Below are 7,364 nucleotides of genomic sequence, written 5' to 3'. Positions count from 1 at the left end.
AATCTTCTGGTGTATGTCAGAGAGATCCCTGATTTTTAACACAAGTAACTTCACTGCCAGGAAATGCTCAACATTTATTCAAAAGATTCCACCAACGCTTTGTTTGCTGTAACATCCAGTTATAACTGATAAAATAAAGTCTACCCTTTTAACAAATTCTGGAGGCTTATAGATCAAGGTCGGAACTAGGCTTTGAACCAGGAAGCAGGCTTTGTTTGAACTGCCTAACCCTTGCATTCGATTTCTGGAATTAATGTTTCACCTGTAACAAAGTGTTTTCACTGAAGGAAGACAGTGACTTGGGAGCTCTCTGCTCCCAAATATATTATAAAGAAAAAAAAAAAGTTAATGACTAAGGTGTCTTTTTTGCTTTTACTGGTCATGAGCATAAATCACATAAAGCATGTTTTGGAGTCTGGAGCCAGCCTCCCAGATATGATGCTTTATTAATGGTTCTTTGTGGATATTCAGAGTGAGAAAGCTGGGAGAAATAATTCCAGAATGAGCCACTGTACAGAGGCAGGTTTATGAGTGATCTGTGAGTTTTAAAGGAAAGTAAGTGAAGAATGGAGTAGAAATCCCCTCTGAAATTCTGCATGTGGCCCAGGGAGGAATAAATGGTGGCATGACCCCAACCCTCTCCGTCAACCCCCTCCAACTTCGAGGATACAACCTCTAATTGTTGTGCCGGTACAACCAAGAGCAAGTATTTTTTCTCATATCATCACTTTGTGAGGTTGGGGCAGTACCACTCCCCTCTCGGGAAAGAAGGGGACTGTTTCTGCAGGGATTGTTGATGGCAGTGAGGCAGGAAGCACAGCAGGAAAACTAAAAGTTAGTCAGGATTCAAGGTTCAGTATTAATCTGGTTTTCTTCAGAGGACAGGACTTTTCAAGACATTAGCTGTCTCAAATGATTCAAGAGACTCTTCTGGAAGCATATGTAAAGTGGCTGCCATTGGAAGTTGGTAATGGTGTTAATTTGAAAAGACTTTTAATACTAGAAAAGGTTAATAGGCAGAAGCTTTTCATTGGGATGTCCCTTAACATGTCTCAGAATTGGGCCAGTTCATCTCCCTGTTGATAGGGCAGCAAAGGTCTTTTCAGGGTCCCTTATCCCAGGTCTCTGCTGTGGGGAGTAGCAACCGTTAATACCTTTCTTCCCTGGAACTTTGGGCCGGAGAGAAAACCATCAACCTTTTTTATATCAAATTATTTTACAGGCCAGATGCTAAATAACCCTCCTCCCCCAGTGTCTGCTAACAACATTTTTTTGACAAAGTAATTTATTAACAAGTTCAGTAGCAGCAACTTCCCCTCAAAATACTTCCCCTCAAGTAGAAAACTGGATTTTAAACTAAATTATTCTGGTTAAAAAAAACCAAACAAACAAGAAACAACAAAAAACTTGATCTTGTCTACATTGCATTTTCTCTGATAACAGTAGGAAGCATATTTGGTGAAGGGTGTCTAAATACTGAAAATACTTCATCTTTCAGCCCCTTGACACTTGGAAAAAAATGGCATACTTCAATTTATAGCTGATTCTTTTTCCATATTCCCAAGGTAAGCTTTTTTTTATCTTCTTTCTTTTTTTTTTTTTTTTTTTACCTGTTTGCAAGCGAACAGCATGAAAGAAACTCTTTAATTTTTAACAAAAAGTTTCAGTTCTTTCAGCTAAACACTTGCATTCACCTCCTATATGGCCCAGCCAGACCTTGCTTGCAGACTGGAAATCCTCATGGGATTTAGTCTACCAGAAGACACTGATTCTTTTAATTCCTTTTACATTACCAGTTCCTTGGACAGTGCTAAACAGAGTGGGAATGCAGCTGTATGCCCTTGGTCCTCCTGATCTACCATTTTTACAAGGGCAAAGCAGCCTCTTTCCAAGCGATAGAAATGTGACCACCTTTAATATGAGCAAGCATGACTGGCTGAACTGGTGAAATCGTTTTGGATTAGGCTCTCTTGTAGCAGCCTTATTATGCCACACCTAGATCATCTACAATCTGAACCGTCTTGATGAAGGACAAATTGTTTATTTTTGGTTTAAACCTGTAATCCATTAATGTATTTGTACAATTTCAAAAAGTGGGTGGGAAGGCAGGGACATATGAAGGGAAAGCTGTATCAGAACTTTACTGTTGATTGATGGCTTGTCTATTGAACGTATTTACCAGAAATAACAGGAGTCATAGGAAAACAAACCCCAAAGCATCTGGCAATTGCTGCCATCTGATCCATAACCTGAAGTTGGAAAGGCAATTCCCTAGCTTTCCCTCAAGGTAGTGTATGCATTCATATTGGGACTATTAAGCATCCCATCTGGGGGCACAGACCGGCTCTCCACTGACCTCAACTTCTTCAGACACCTCTGTGCTGCAGGGAGCACCCCCATATGCAGTACATTTACTGTGGGCAGGATCGCTGTCTGGGGACAGCCTCAAGAAGGTGGAGGGTTGTGCGTTCAGTGTCTACTCTGGTGACACTGCTGTAGCACCAAAGCGCACTTGTGAATGGAGACCTCCTGACCCTGCATGAAGAGCCTGTCCAGACCTTCCCTCAGACAGAGCAAATAGGTCAAGCATGCGGTCCTGGTGGTGTTAGAGGGTTTCCTTACCTGCAACAGTAATTTCACATGTATTCCTCATTTACCACAGTGCAAAGGGATGCACCGAGCTAACATATTTTGCAGTATGCACGTCCTTCATTGTGACAGTAACTTTGTTTACAGCTCTAAGCTGCTCTGGTATCTTCGTATGTCTCTTTGCAGTTGCATCAGTCCGTCTTTTTTAACCCTCGCCTATGATTAACAGTCTGAGCTGCTGTGCATAGTGTGTAGCACAGTGAACTGTGGGGTAAAGTTTGCAATATGTCCCTGTTCAACTTTAAAATACTAACCTCTTAAATAAAAGCAGCTGCACAGAGTAATTAGCAAGCATGAAAAAAAAAAAGATAATTTGATTCAGGAAGCCTCTGAAGAGGGTCTGTGCTCGTCTCCCTGGGAACTAGAGCTGTTACAAGTTCAGTAAATAAGTGACCTTTTTTTTCACACCCAGGCACAAAAATTTTCTTTCATATAGGAATATTTGAAAATAAATTTTAGAGACCTATGTGTGGATGCACAGAAACACACACATGTACACATGTCCTAATTAAGGTGCTACAGCTGTAGCGATAAGAAGCCACATTTAGAAAATGGAGACTCTTTTTTGCTTAAAAGTTATGCTTTGGCAAAGTGTTAAACCACGTATATGTTGCATGCTGGAGCAATGTAATGCCAAGGCACTGTTCCTGTAGCAGAATTAGTGTCACTTTTATTTATAATGGCAGTGGTTGCAGCTTCTGTTAAAGAGACTTTTTTTTTTTTTTTAGGTAATTTGCAGAAGTAATTAAAAGACAGTTCTCCCTGGGAATTTCACTAGATTTCTTTTTCCCATCCAGAGGCAAACACCATTCTCTGATGCCTCTAGTAAGTGATGAAAGAGCACACTGAGATGCCCTTAGCACCTTTCAATTGACAACAGGGATTTTCTAGATCCAGCTAGGGCTTGACACTGCTGCCAGGAGCACTGCTGCTTCTGCACCTGATTTGCTGTCAGTGTGGAGGTGTCACGCCCATCCCTACCACCACAGCCTGGCTGAGGACCCTGGGGCCAAGGATGTCCCCTGGTTTTCCACCACACCTCACTCTGTGTCCCATGATGGAGGACGCTGCGGGTGGATACAGGGGCAGAATGGTGGTATCGCTTCACCCCCACTGCTGCCTCCCCTTTTCCCTCCCTCCTCACTTTTCGGTTTTCTTAAAGTAAAAATAAGAATGGCGGTTTTAAGCAGACACCTAGGGAAGAGCAAAAACTGGGTGAGTGTATACAATGCTTCAAATGCTTTCCCAGCCTCCAGATACTCCAAAATCAGGGATTTTCTAAGCCTGTTCTTTTCCAAACCTCTCTGTGAAGCCCTGCAAGCTCCCTGAATCCATGGCACCTTTTGGCAAGGAGTGCCACGCATCTGCTATTCACTGAGTCCAAAAATTACCTCTTTTTACCTGTATTGAACTTGGCTCCTGTGTACTGGGTGCCAGGCTTGTGCTCAAAGACGCAGCCAGGGATCTATCCCTGCTGGCCCCATAAGCTGTGCATGGCTTTGCAAACCTTCAGTGTGTTGCCTTAGAGTCCCCATCTCACTGGGCAGCCTGTGAACCATGCTATCCCCTGGAGAGCTATCTGAGAGCTGCCCGGCCCCTTTCTGGCAAAGCTGGCCATGCCAGCTCATGACACCAACCCGTCACCAAGCCCGCACATATGGGGAGCTCAGAGGACTACATGTGCCAGCAGCCCAGCAGAAGACATGCTGGCCAGCAGCGGGAGCCTTGCAAACCACTGGGGACAGTACCAGCCTCTCCCCACAGAGCCACCTGCAGCAGAAGCCTCTGTCTGTGATTCCATTGCTAAATCAGAAAGGGATGAAATGCAGCAGTGGGGCACATCAGCACATCAAATTATCTTAGAATGATGAAATCCTTCTGGCAGGGGCTGTTTCCCAATCCAGACAGGCCAGGGTCAAATGCCTAGAGGTTCCTCACACACATATGCAGACACCTGGGAAACCAAATGACATGTCCATCTTGGTGGTGATTAGAGCACTTACCAACATGCATACAATAAGCCTGGAAGTTGAAAACAAGCTGAAATTCACTGGGGAATGTCCAGTCCACTGCCTGGTCCAGGGGGGCAACCAGGGCTTTACGTCTGCCCCAGCAGAAACAACCACAGAAGGCTCTCAGCTGTTGCTCCCACAGGTCTGAGTCCTCTGAGCTCTCCAAAGATGCCATTTAGTCACCTAGACTACCTCCAACATCTCAGTTTACTCTTTGTGGCTTATGGTGAATCTGCATCACCTCAGCCCTTCCTGCCAGTCTGGTGGTCCCAGCTCTGGGCACAACTGCAGGTCAGTCTGCAACGTCCCCGTTCTGCAGAGAGGGATGAGCCACATTTCAGCAAAGGCCATGTTACAGCAAACCCTCCTGAGCAGAGTCCTTCCCTCTCTACCTCTTCCCGTATTTTATTTCTCCCCTGTGCTCCTTTGCCCCAGAGCTGCAGGCTACAATTACTAATAGTAACTAATAAAAAGGCAGAACAGCACCAGATGAGCCCAGAGAGGTCAACCTAAAAGCAATGGTTTAAGAGCAGCCAAAAAGCAATTGTCCAACAGCAGTCTGAAAGCAATTATTCCCCAGCTAACATTACCCCCCAGCTTAAATAACTCCTTCTGACCTCACCAAGCCTTTGATTTGCTCCATTTGAGAAGCTTTGCTGTTGCCGTCCACCTGGCAGGTCTCACCTTTCCCTGTACAGCTGTCTGGGCTGGCGCTGCATCCTCTGCCAGCCCCAGCTCACCTGGAGCGGGTGACTTGAATGGGTGTCTGCTCTTCCATGAGCTCCCAGCAGCTTCATGTGATGGCATCTAGCAGGCTCCTCACGGTGCTCTGCAGTCTCCCTCCAATGCTGGTAGGATTATTTTTGCCTTTTCCATGGGGCTTATAAATGTACAAATCATGGCTTGAAGCTTTAAAAACTCCCTTTTGGTATCCGCAAAGAAGAGCTTTCCTGATTTTTTCCAAGAACACTGTAGAAGTGGAAGGGGCCCCTCAGCAGGTAGTTGAACAAGGTGCATTTAAACCGAAAAAGAACATTTCCATGGGGCCTGATGGATATTAAGCCTTTACACAATTTCCAAAAAATTAGCTCAACCAATTAATACAAGAAAAAAGTCCACAGTGGGTATTAAATGCAAAGTCACTACCTCTGGCACAGGAGGCCCTGTGCCATGAGCGTGAGGGACTGGGAGATGACTGGGGCAGGCTGGCTGTGTGTTTGCCCTCATCCCATTGCCTGCCTGGACCAAACAGGGACAGCGATGGGATGCTGCACTGGGTGGACATCTGATCCAATCTGGCTGCATGCAGCCATCCTTGCTCTCTGTTGTAGTGTGCCAGTATGACCGTGGGGGGCAAAAAATTTCAGCTGATTTTAACATGATAATGAACACACTTGTAAGGGAAGTTGCATAACGTGGATTTGCTCGTCTTTACACTTCTCCCAGTCCTCTTTTCTCACTTCAGCCAGAGCCCTCACCTTTCTCCAAGTGTCAGAAGGCATGATCCGTGTCATATCAAATAAAGCTCAAATCTCTTGGTTTTGCAGGAGCAGGGCCAAAAGTGAAACTCCTGTGTTTCATCTGGATTCAACCTCAGTCTCTCACTGAGATTAGAGATACCTGAAATTTGGCCCACGCTTGTCCACACGATTTACAAATCTCAGGAGCCTTGAGGCAAGTGGGGAGGCAATGTCTGATTTTTGACAAAAGCCTATGCTAGGGAAAAAACTTCTGGTTTTAGCTTAAGTCCATGCAGTTATCCCTATTCTGGATGAATCATAATGAATCCTTTATCTTAATTGTACTGAAGATTTCATTACAAGGCTCTCTTCAGAGACTATGACATAAGAAGAAGAAAAGTAAGTGGTTACAAAATATGGGAAATGCAAAAGAGACTTTTACATACACTTATGCTCTGTAACAATGGATTCCAGGTCCCCAGTAAATATTCGGTGCAGTATTTGTCTTCATTTTACAAACCCAAAAAGGTTTGGGAATTAATGAGAACACAATAGCTGGGCATTGCAAAGCATTTGTGCTAATTAGATGAGCATCTACTGAAACTCAAGGATGAAAAGTCACATAAGGGAAGTAGCAATGAAAATTTTCCAAATTAATGCCTAAATATTGGGGTTTGGTGTGTAGTAAGAACTTAGGCCTGCGGTTTAATCTTCAGAAAGGATGTCAATAAGCAGTGCTGTTGTCCAGCATTTCTGAAAATCAAACCACTGTTTAAAGACCTCAATGTGGAATTAAGAGCCTATTTAAGGTTTTGTTATTGATGCTCACCTGGTAAATATTTGAGGAATTTGCTATAAATTTTTTTTTTTTCACATTTTTTCTCCATTGAGTATAAGTCAACAAGTCTTGTGAATTTTTAAAGGCAGATGTATGTTACTCCCTGCTGTGCAGTATATAGGAACTTCAGGTACTTTATAGAAATATTCAGAAACTATAGAGACTTGCATATGGGTTGTTGCTATTTTTCCTAAAACACATTAGTTAGGTGTTAATGTTCTGATCTTGCAAATATTTATGCCAATAAATAACTTGAGTCAAAGGGGAAACATTGTTTACACATGTAACATTAGTTACAATCACAAAAATGTGCAGGACTGTGGTTTCATCTTGTAAGTGTTCACTTGCTGAAATTAAAATCATAAGAGGTCACGATCCTATTAACAGTGTACATTTTGACAATAT

Source organism: Falco punctatus, assembly GCF_963210335.1.
Source record: "Falco punctatus genome assembly, chromosome: 5".
Taxonomy (NCBI): domain Eukaryota; kingdom Metazoa; phylum Chordata; class Aves; order Falconiformes; family Falconidae; genus Falco; species Falco punctatus.
The sequence above is the reverse complement of the archived record's forward strand: the minus strand, read 5'-3'. Positions refer to the sequence as shown.